Source organism: Paroedura picta, chromosome 8, assembly GCF_049243985.1.
Source record: "Paroedura picta isolate Pp20150507F chromosome 8, Ppicta_v3.0, whole genome shotgun sequence".
NCBI classification, from domain to species: Eukaryota; Metazoa; Chordata; class Lepidosauria; order Squamata; family Gekkonidae; genus Paroedura; species Paroedura picta.
This window is the reverse complement of record NC_135376.1, coordinates 73,483,329-73,495,706: the sequence shown is the minus strand read 5'-3', so window position 1 is coordinate 73,495,706 and position 12,378 is coordinate 73,483,329. Positions and strand designations below refer to the sequence as shown.

Here is a 12,378-nt window from a genome sequence, read left to right as displayed (position 1 = left end):
AAGGTTTCCCAAATGAGTGGTAGTTAATTTTTAATCTTTTAAAAAATGTGTTAAAAATTATTGGGTGATATGACCATATATGATCATGTTGACCTGCTCCCCCCAAAATCGAATGATGGGCCTGGAGGGGGTAGGAAGGAGGGGCCCTGGGTGAGCACGTACACAGCTATGCTTCCCAACTGTATTCTGCATCATTGCACCACTTCTGGGGTTTCTCAAAGTCTGAAGAATGTTTCAGGGGTTCTTCAACAGTGAAAAAAAATTGAGAAAGGCTGCTCTAGACTCTAGATCCAGTACTGTAATATGTGAAAGTACACATTAGTCAGCTGGACTGCTGAAATTTTCAGATGTTACAATTATATGCATCTGAAGGCTACTAAATGCACACAATGAGAGAATGCACAACCTATCAACTTCCTGACTGAACAGAAGCAACATATCTGCAAAATGATCGTTGGATTTTTCAAGGTTCAGATTTGTGTGTAGCACAGCTGTGCATGCATGGAAAATACATAGATTGCCCCAGTGCTGAATGCACATATCACAAGTATTGTGGGTGAAGTTTCCCCCCATTACCCATGACTGGCAGGTGCCCATTATCTGTGTTTGTATCATAATAATAAGGACAAGAGCTGAACTGCAAATAAGCGCAGAAAGTATCCTTCAGTGGTATTATTTTGACCCTCCTGCAAAGTTCTGAAAAGCATCTTTAGTAATGAATTAAATACCAGGTGCTAACATTTGCTACAGATGATGAACAAATATTAAAAGGAGAAAGACAAAGGGAGCTTCACCGTCGGCAAAGCATAGCTTTAGAGAAAGTGCAGCAAGAAGTTTACATTTCTGGACAGAGTTTTAATAGACTGTAACCCTACAGGGTGGAACAGCTGAAGATAATGAGCCACTTTCAAAAGTCAAAGCCATAGCAATGAATGCTTTTCCTTCCAAGAAGACACAGCTGTTGTTAAAATGTACTCTTCATTTCAAAAAATAGTTGCAGAGTCCATTTCTGTTCAAGCATTCTATTGTTCATCTATGTTTACTTGCACAGCATGTTAACAGGCTGCATGTCCAATGGATGTCCAGTTGATAGTCACATGGATGAAAGCCAAGCTCAGAAAGACAGTAAAATAATTATTTCTGACCGCAAAACAAAGCAATAATTGTTTAAACCATAGCTCTGTTAAATGCAAAAACTATGCCATTTACTGAAATGACAAGACTGAACATCGACATTTTAGGAATCAGTGAACTAAAATGGACAGGAATGGGTGAATTTAATTCAGATGACCATCAGGTATACTACTGTGGACAAGAATCTCGCAGAAGAAATGGAGTAGCCTTCATAATCAATAAGAGAGTAGGAAAAGCAGTCTTGGGATACAATCCCCAAAATGACAGAATGATCTCAGTTCGAATCCAAGGCAAACCATTCAACATCACAGTGATCCAAGTCTATGCCCCAACCACTGCTGCTGAAGAGGATGAAGTTGATCAGTTCTATGAAGCCCTACAACACCTTCTAGAAGCAACGCCAAAAAATGATGTGCTTATCATCATGGGGGATTGGAATGCTAAAGTAGGAAGCCAAAAGATAACCGGGATAACAGGCAAGTTTGGCCTTGGAGTACAAAATGAAGCAGGACACAGGCTGGTAGAATTTTGTCAAGAGAATACAATGGTCATAGCAAACACTCTTTTCCAACAACCCAAGAGACGACTCTACACATGGACATCACCAGACGGTCAACACAGAAATCAGATTGACTATGTGCTCTGCAGCCAAAGATGGAAAAGTTCTATCCAGTCAATAAAAACAAGACCAGGAGCTGATTGTGGTTCAGATCATGAGCTTCTTGTTGCAAAATTTAGGCTTAAATTGAAGAAAGTAGGGAAAAGCACTAGGCCACTCAGGTATGAACTAAATCATATCCCCGACGAATACACAGTAGAGGTGACAAATAGATTTAAGGAATTAGATCTGATAGACAGAGTGCCTGAAGAACTATGGACGGAGGTTCGCAACATTGTACAAGAGGTAGCAACTAAAACCATCCCAAAGAAAAAGAAATGCAAGAAATCAAAATGGCTGTCTGAGGAAGCTTTACAAATAGCTAAGGAGAGAAGGGAAGTGAAAGGCAAGGGAGAAAGAGAAAGATACACCCAATTGAATGCAGAATTCCAGAGAAAAGCTAGAAGAGATAAGAATGCCTTCTTAAATGAACAGTGCAAACAAATAGAAGAAAACAACAGAATGGGGAGGACCAGAGATCTTTTCAAGAAAATTGGAGATATGAAGAGAACGTTTCATGCAAAGTTGGGTATGATAAGGGACCAAAATGGCAGGGACCTCACAGAAGCAGAAGAGATTAAACAAAGGTGGCAAAATTATACAGAACAACTATACAAGAGCGAGCTTAACATCCCTGATGACCACGGTGAGGTAGTTACTGACCTGGAGCCAGACATCCTGGAATGTGAAGTCAAATGGGCCTTAGGAAGTCTGAGCAACAATAAAGCTAGTGGTGGTGACAGCATTCCAGTTGAACTATTCAAAATCTTAAAGGACGATGCAGTAAAAGTGCTACACTCAATATGCCAGCAAATTTGGAAAACTCAACAATGGCCACAGGATTGGAAAAGGTCAGTTTACATTCCAATCCCAAAGAAGGGCAGTGCCAAAGAATGTTCAAACTACCGCACCATTGCATTAATTTCTCATGCTAGCAAAGTTATGCTCAAAATCCTACAAGCTAGGCTCCAGCAATATGTGGACCGAGAACTTCCAGAAGTACAGGCAGGATTTCGAAGAGGCAGAGGAACTAGAGATCAAATTGCCAACATACGCTGGATCATGGAGAAAGCTAGGGAGTACCAGAAGAACGTCTACTTCTGCTTCATTGACTATGCTAAAGCCTTTGATTGTGTGGAGCACAACAAATTGTGGCAAGTTCTTAAAGAGATGGGAATACCAGAGCATCTTATTTATCTCTTGAGAAATTTATATGCAGGTCAAGAAGCAACAGTGAGAACTGAACATGGAATCACTGATTGGTTCAAAATTGAGAAAGGAGTTCGGCAAGGCTGTATACTGTCGCCTTGCCTATTTAACTTGTATGCAGAGCACATCATGAGAAATGCGGGATTAGAGGAGTCACAAATTGGGATCAAGATTGCAGGGAGAAATATCAACAACCTCAGATATGCAGATGATACCACTCTAATGGCAGAAAGTGAAGAGGAACTAAAGAGCCTGTTGATGCGGGTGAAGGAGGAGAGTGCAAAAGTTGGCTTGAAACTCAACATCAAGAAAACAAAGATCATGGCATCCGGCCCTCTCAATTCCTGGGAAATAGATGGGGAAGAAATGGAGATAGTGACAGATTTTATTTTCCTGGGCTCCAAGATCACTGCAGATGGGGACTGCAGCAAAGAAATTAAAAGACGCTTGCTCCTGGGGAGGAAAGCTATGGCAAATCTAGACAGCATCCTAAAAAGCAGAGACATCACCCTGCCAACAAAAGTGCGTTTAGTCAAGGCTATGGTCTTCCCAGTTGCAATGTATGGCTGCAAAAGTTGGACCATAAGGAAGGCCGAGCGTCAAAGAATTGAGGCTTTTGAACTCTGGTGCTGGAGAAGACTCTTGCGAGTCCCTTGGACTGCAAGGCGAACAAACCGGTCAGTCCTAGAGGAGATCAACCCTGACTGCTCTTTAGAAGGCCAAATCCTGAAGATGAAACTCAAATATTTTGGCCACCTCATGAGAAGGAAGGACTCCCTGGAGAAGAGCCTAATGCTGGGAGCGATCGAGGGCAAAAGAAGAAGGGGACGACAGAGAATGAGGTGGCTGGATGGAGTCACTGAAGCAGTAGGTGCAAACTTAAATGGACTCCGGGGAATGGTAGAGGACAGGAAGGCCTGGAGGATCATTGTCCATGGGGTCGCGATGGGTCGGACACGACTTCGCACATAACAACAACAAATGCCATTTACTTCAATCAACATCAATAACATTGAAAAAGAGGGTAGAAGAGCTACATTTCCCTAAACTTTCATGTAGAAAAATGGTCTTAAAGGGGCTACTAGACTCTCACTATATGGAAGCAATCCATAGCACAGGAGGCTGGACCTTAAGGGCACATTATGCATCTGACACAAGATGCAACACTTTTGTCAGAATCCTCATCCTTGCCTATGGCTAAAAGAGATTGGACCTGGCACCAGATCCAATCATTACACAGAAAAAGAAATTGTTGTCAGATAACAGGAAAGACTTGCCGCCAACAAAGGCATTTCTTGGAGGGGTGGAGAACAGCCTCTTGTCAGGTTTTACTAACCAGTGACTCTTTCAGCTACCTCTGATGACAACTGATAACTACAGTAATAAGAACAGTGTTCCCAATTATTCCCACATGAATGTGACCAACATGCCTATTGCTATCTCTGAATTTTAGTTTACACCAAGAATTCCTTATCTGTCAGGAGACTGGACAGCTTGGGGATTGGAAATAGCTTATAAAGCCTTTCACCCTCTGAGTTTGCAGCTGAAATCATGCTGGGTTGCTTGAATTCCCAACTTATCTTTGTGTGTTGGCTGTTAGCTGACTTAGGGAAGAGAAGGGAGGAAAGAGAGGGAGCTGATGATTTCAGCTGTGCTGCTAAAGCTTGATCTGTACACACCTCACAGAAATAATTTCCATCAACAAAATACTTATTATGTGTTTAGATAATCTCCGACAAAATATATTGTGTTCCATAAGAGACAAACAAGCACCAAGTCAGTCAGCCTTATTTATTTGTTTCTCACCTTGCTGTTAGTCATCACTTCCAACTTTCACAATAACGTTGGAGCCCACATTGACCACTTCAAATAGGCAAAACCTTTCTGTTACTTAAAAGAAAACAAAAACCTTTTCATTAATTTCAAGGCGGGTAAGAAACTGCAATACTAAGAAGTTCCTTTCTGTTACAAGTGACTTTGCCACACAGATCAAGTTTATAATGCCTGGATACGACACCCAAACTGAGGTGATTATTCAACCACCCTTTGATATAACTGGGAAAAGGAGCTGGTTCAGACAAACAAGATTACAGCAGCCATTACAAAGATTGTCACAGATTCACTCTAGATATTGGACTATGCTTTGGGGAAGAATTGTCCCACATGTTCCAAATTTTACATTCATAACTGTGACTCACACACAGTGATTCAGTTAAGTGTTTTGCTGATGTTTTTATTATAAGTGCCACAACCAGTTAAACTTCAGCCCAGGAATCCATGCATACTAGGAAGGAAGGAAGCAAGGAAGGAAGCAAGGAAGGAAGCAAGGAAGGAAGGAAGGACAGATAATGCTGAAAACCCCTTTAGAATTAATCTAGTTTTCAAAAATTTACCTTTGGGATATTTCATGGCCAAGAGACTCACTCCATGGACACAAATTATGTGACGTCGGTTTCAAGGGCCCTTCAGTTGACTTCCTCAAGCTGTTGACTGTACTCCCCTCACTCTGCCCTTGCTACAACACTGCACAGGATCACAGCTTCAAAATACTGGTTTAGAACTAAGAAGGACTAGAGGATTAAATACAGAACTGAGTTAAATTCAGTTAAATATAAAAGAGTTAAATATAGAACTGTGTCATCTGCATAATGGGTGAAAGACAAGAGCCCTGTGGCACTCCAAAAGACAAGTCAAACCCACCAGTTCTGAACTTCCAATGAAGATTCTTCATGTCCTGTTAGAGAAGAGCGATGCCACTAACACCAACTCTATATTCAAGCTAGCGGGTAAGAATGGTGTGGTCAACTGTAGCAAAAGCCACCAAAAGCCAATGGTATCAACATGTAAGATGGTCCCCTTTCCGGCTTCAAGCAAAGATCATCCACTAGTCTCAGTATCAAAACCAGACTGAAATGGGTCAAGGACAGATCAGTTACCCAGGAAGCCCGGGATTGACTTTTTTGCCACAGTTTCCCAATGCAAATGATGATGTGGTGGTTTCTTAACCACGATTGAGGAGCATCATGCAGGCTAATATGCTTCCATGTCTATCTTCTTTCCAACTTGTTGGAAATAGCCACACTACTGTGATTAGCTCTAAATAGACCTAGCATTTAGAATGCATCATTTAAATTCAAGCTCTTCACTTTTGCTTTCAACAATTTTATACTTGAGGAGCTATTTCTCTAGCAACACCTTCTTGTAAAGCACCTTCTTGTATATTTCAGTAGAGAAAGCAGTGGCTTTTCAAGATACACTGCAGGATGGCAGTCAAGAAAAATATCCTTCTTTTTGTTTTCTTTAAAACTGCATGGACCGCTATAACAGCCCCATTCATTACCCTCCCTCAGAGGCAACATATGCCTTACATTTTTCTTTTCTGTTTGTGACTGAACCAGCCTAGTTGTCTGTTTTCTTCTTTGTTGAAGAATTTTGGCTGTCCCACCCTGTCACAGGCTGTTTGTTCAACCCAAGAACCTGAGGGAATGAATATGAGCACCTTTTAACTTCTCCAACTTAAATGGCACTCCAGAAATTCTTATGTTTCAGGCTAACAAGAGTTTCTTCAGCTTTTCAAAGTAACTTAAAATGTTGACATGCTTCCCCCTCCAGTGTTTTCTAAACACTCTAGCATACTTTCTATGTACATTTTTGACTCTTTTGGTTTGCAGAAGGCTAGCACTCTCCTGAAACATCAGTATATAACTTGAGTTTTTAATTGACTCTTAAAGCTTCTACAAGCACTAGACCAGGGATCACTGCCATCTTCAGAGCTAACTCTCTGTGTGACTTGATAGCAGAATTCTTCTCTCACTAGAAGATCTATCCCTTTTCCTTGGCCCCAATGAGAGTCTCTAACTACCAACTACTCCTTGCCAACTTTCCCCAGTTCCCCTGTCTGTATTAGTGTTCTCAATAAGGGTTGAATTCTGAATAAATTCTCCCTCTCAGCATTCAGCTCTAAATTCTCCTCAGCATTTAGAAGTATAAATACAAAAATAAAATAAATAGATAAAGGTTCTCTCTGCTCAGCTGATGCTAACCAATCAGATTGATTGGAGCAGCCTGTTACTCAAGGCTGTCTGTTTCTGTAAGGACTTAACCCTTCACAGTCATTCAGCTGTATGTACAGCAGTTCTAAGCTTTTAAAAAGGGCAGTATGTCACTGATGCACATCTAACACAAGCCGTTAATAAATCCAGTGGATAAAAAAACCTATTGCTGGAATACAAAGGGGCCTTATAAACCATCAGACTCTCTCTTTTAAACAAAAAATGCCAGTTACTTAAATTGCTGTCTGAAATGAGAGCTCCTGCTTAACAGAGTCTAAAGAAGTTCTTTAAGAGCAAGAAATGGATCTTGAAAGGAAGACATATTTTCTCCAAAAGGACAGTTCCAATTGAGGGACATTGATTAAGACACCAACAGTGTGATCTTAAACAAGTCTGTTCAGCAGGGCTTACTCTCATGAAAGTGCTCTTAGGATAGTGCTGCAACAGGTTCTTAAGATTGCAAAGTTCTTTCAGTGAACCAGCCTAATAAGATTTACTCAGAAGTAAGCTGCATGTTCTTCAACATGTTTTGCTTCCATCCAGGAAAGTGTCCTTAAGATAAGGTGACCAGATTTTAACATTGGTAAAGCGGGACACCATTGACCGGTGGGGTTCTTGATTAAAATTTGGTCTAATAAGCAACAAAAAGTTTCATAGAATGCATAGACCACAAAAATACTATTGTAATATATTTTTTTTATATTTCAGCATAAGTACAGCATAATATATTATTCAGCATAATATATTTTTCAGCTTTTCAGCATAATATATATATTTTATATTTCAGCATAAGTACAATTTGCCAGGTGCTCCCAGGTGTCCCTCCAAAATGGGACAATCTGGTCACCTTACCTTAAGACTTCAGCGTAAGGCTTGCAGAGCTCTGCACAGGAGCAGGCTACAGTCCTACCAGATGTCTTACAACACACACCTCTGAGACAACAGCAATTCAACATGGTGTAGTGGTTAAGAGTGGCAACTTCTAATCTGGAGAGCCAAGTTTGATTCCTTGCTCCTTCAAATCCAGTTAAGTGACTTTGGGCTAGTCACAGTCCTGTGTGGATGGTGAACTGGCTTGCATTTCCATGTGGCAGGAGGATCTAAGTAGAGGTCAGTGCCTCCAGGGTTCCCAACAGCTTGCCACCTGCCAGCAGGCCAGGCAGAGCTGGACTTAAAGCAAAATTGTGTAGCTTAATTGCTCCAGCTAGAGATGTTGGTAAGAGGTCTCCTTGTGTTGGCTGGCCACAAGATGGCGGGATCTGCCAATGGTGCGCTGATGCTTCTTTGCAGGTGTTGGCCCAAACTTATTGTTAAAAGGTTTGGTGTGAGTTTTCTCATTTAAGGCCACAGGACATGTTGTCCTGACACACAATGGCACTCTCTGCACTCACAGCTTATTTCCCATTATCAGAGAATTCAAGTTGGCATTCCTTTAATTTGCAAGGCAAACGACCACTGAGAGGCCTTTCCAATGGGAAAGACCCCAGAACATTAACTCCTTGCCAGTTGACACCCTTCTATGAGCTCTTAATACCCAAAGCATGAAAAGCAACTGTTTGGACTTAAAAGTGATGGAAAATGCACTAGCCACAGGGAAGAGAAATGCCTGTGGGGTTTTCTTTTCTTTCTTTTCCCCATCTCTTCTGGCTAATGACAAATTTGAAAGTAAAGAAACTAGAAACTAGAAAGTGCCCTGAGGCATTTTTGTGCCTGTGTGTGGGTAGATTGCCACAGTTCAGTCGTGGGAGTTATTTTATGTCTGCTTTACCTACTCAACACATTTAAACTGTGTCCTCCATTCCACCAGTGGGGAACAATGTGGGTAGTTTTTTTTCCCGCACTTAGGCTATTTGAGGTGAATTCTGAAAAGCACTTACTTAAAAAAAAATTAAATATAATAATGGTTAATTTTTAAAAACTACATGTAAGGTTTTGTTCTCTGTGGGACACAGCCACTCTGAATTTCCCCAAAGCACGTTTAATGGAAGTCAAATGTCCTCATATCTTATCTTGGCAAGTCACATAAGCAGCATCTACAACATATTCAAAAGGTGAACTATCCCACATTCACTCATATTTTAAAATAAATCAATTTTCAAAGTTCAAAAAAGCTCTGTGAAAAGAGGAAAGGAAGCAATGGTGTGAGATCACATAGAGCAGCCAATCAACATCTCTATGGCCAACCTCTACAGAAATATGAAGATATTATGCCCTCTGAAGCCAATCCTAAAAGGAAGGCTTATACATACTAACTTTTTCACATACTAACACTAACTGTTTCACTGGTGTAGTCTGCACGGGGCTTTTTACCCACTCCCAGATCAACTAAATCCCGCAGGCTACACTGAATTCGATTTCCATTTTGATTTTGGGTACTTTAAATTTTCCCTCTGCAACATGCATGATTGATTCGTGGTGATCCTACCTTTCCCCTATGATATCCTGGAGTGTATGTACACCTCAATATTTTAAAAACCACCATGAGTAAATGTGTAGATGACTCCTTTTTACAAATTAACTCACTGCTCTATATGCAGAACAAAGCAGTCTTCCCTGATTGGGCAGAGCATCAGTTCAAAGACATCCTGGTTTCCAGTTGCAAGGTTTCCCTTAAAGTTAGCACTCCAGAAGCCCTAACTTCTCTCATAAGAGATTTGCCTCTTGGATTTATTCTCTCTCCTTTGCTGTCTCCAACCCCCCCCCCATCCCGTTCAAGAAAAGAAAGAGACTCCTGATGTGCTTGGCTCCTCTCCCCGCTCTGAGCTTTCCCAGTCAAGTGCAGAACACTTTTATGTTTCAATTGGGGAGGGCGGATAGAGGAAGACCCCAGTTCAAATCGATCTGAATTCATCAGGATCCACAATGGAAATAAAAATGAGTGCAGAATCAGCCACAGTCTGATGAAGGAAGCTTTGACTCTCAAAAGCTCATGCCTTTAAACTCTTGTGGGTCTCTATGGTGCTACTGGATGGGTATCTAATTATTCTTGTGCCAAACAAGACAGTTACCCTCTGAAACTGTGAGAGTTTCCCCAAAGTTCCATCACTCTCCCCAGCCTAGCATACCTGATCACTTAAAACATTTCTTGTTTTCTTGATGATTTTTCAGACATGGCACGATGTCACCAAATCTGCCAGTCAGACTCACCCTGTGAATGTGTAACTCTGTTCTGGAAATACAGGCTACAACATTCTTTTCCTGCGACCCCTGTAGCACCAAAAGTCCTTGCCACTCTCTGTTTGTGTCTCTCTTCTTAAGGAGGTTTCAATAACTTATGACAACTTGAAGCAGAATATTTGAGAGAGCATATTTGCATTAGAAACTAGAGGTAGAGTAATTCTTCAGCTGCCTGAAGTTGTATCTAGAGTTCTTAGACTTCCCGGTGGAGGTGGGTGTCCCAATGCTAAGTCCTGTCCCCCAACCACCTATCAGCTGGCCAACAGGAGGAACTTATCTTTAAACTGCTCCGCGGTATTAAATAAAAGAGTAAGGGGTAAGTGGGAGTAGAGTGGGCAGGCGCTGTCCGGGATGAAAACTCGGAGGAGCTTCGCGGCTCCTGATTCGCTCCTCCGAGTGCTACTCCAGGGCCAGGTGGCCGCTTTCCCGCCGCTTTCGTCGCCTCCCTGCTGCCGCCGCCACACCACCAGGGGCGCCTGCCCACGCGCCGCTCCAATTCCCTCCATGCCCTCGCTGCCGCCGCCGCCGCCACCGCCCCTGGCCACGCCGATGGCAACAGGCTGGGGCCGCGCCCACCAATGACACGGAGCCGGCCCTCGCTTGCCTCACATCACCCCCGGGCCCTAGCCGCGGCGATCACAACAGGCCGGCGCCGTGCCCACGAACAATGCTGAGCTGGCCCTCGCTTGGCTCACATCGCCCCCGGGCCCTGGCCACACCGATGGCTACAGGGTGGGGCCGCGCCCGCCAACAACGCTGAGCCGGCCTGCCGCCTCTGCCATACCTCGCTGCAGCCCACGTCCGTGCCCGCCAATACCGCAGAACCCAGCCGCCGCCATGGCAACGCCTTGCTGCCCTCTTCCTCCGTCCGTCGCCCTGCCGCATGCCCCGATCCTCCGGCCTGCGACTGCACCCCCGGCCTACAGGTACTAGTGCTAAGGACAGCGGGCTTTATTTCTAGTCAGTAATAAAATAGGGGTTCACTGCACATTGCTGGATTCACGTAGGAAGTGATGTCATCATGCCAACAACTTTTCAGTGACGCTCTGTTATTTGGGCAAAACCTATGGTAGAAGCCAGTTTCATCACTGAGTTACTAGAACATTACCGGGCAGTTGTTTGCATGGTTGTCAGGAGGGACTTAGTTGTATCCCCAGTCTTTCCAACATACTCTATGAAGAGATCTGTACCAACAATATAGAAACATTCAGTATTCAGGTAGAACTATTAAGAATCATCATGTGTGTTGCTGGAACAACTAATGATTATTCCTTGAATCTACATAGGTAGTTCTAGAAAACAACTCTAGTGCCTGTATCAGATTACAAGCTTCCTGTGTTAACATCTAAGTAAAGACCTACTGCCATCACCACCTGAAACATTGATAAGCAGCATTTATCCACAAGCCTGGTGGGATAATTTGCTCTATACTAATGTAGCATGTCGATGAGAAGTTATCACATCCTGGAAAACATTTGTATTTATTTGAGGATGTGTTTGGAAGCCAGTGAGGCCTAGTAGCTGGAGTGAGGCTCTTAGACTTTGTCTCTTAGCAAGAGCCAGCCACAGACTCCTTCAGTTACAGGGTTATTGTTCACACTTGTTACTAGTGGGGATAGGCAGAGTGGGTCATGTGGTCTGTTTATAGATATGCAGATTTGTTTAGGAGCCATGGCCTCATGCTTCTTTACCACATATGCAACTTTAGCAGGAAGAGAAGAATTCTCCTTCCTCCCTTTGTTTGAGAAGAGATCTGCTTTAAGCAGATAGGTAGATCCATCTTGAATCTTCACCATGTAACAGCTAAGGTGTAGCGCTCCTGTATGAACTAAGGAAGCTATGTGTTTTATTGTTTTACCCTCCAGTTTCCCCTATTCTGTTTAGCTAACGTTGTCTTTTTATATGCAGTATAACTGCCTTGTCTGGTATCATCATTTATACATTAACTCTATTTTTTGTAACATAAACTCCCAAATAAAACCAACAGAGACTAAAAAGAAATCACACATTGGGACTAGGTTTGCAGAGATGACTTCAGTTAAAAAGGATAGGCTAAAATTAAACTTTTAAGGTGCTGGGAGCATACTATTGTCTCACAGGATCTAAGCAATCATTTTCAATTTCCTCTTCTTTATCTTTGCTAGTGAT

The 12,378-nt window shown here is 42.5% G+C and overlaps 1 protein-coding gene across 5 annotated transcripts in view; it reads right to left on the bottom strand.

Moving 5' to 3' along the window:
- PRKG1 (protein kinase cGMP-dependent 1) overlaps positions 1 to 12,378 on the bottom strand; it is an 850,812-nt gene that overhangs the window by 305,184 nt on the left and 533,250 nt on the right. The gene's annotated exons all lie outside the window — the stretch shown is intronic.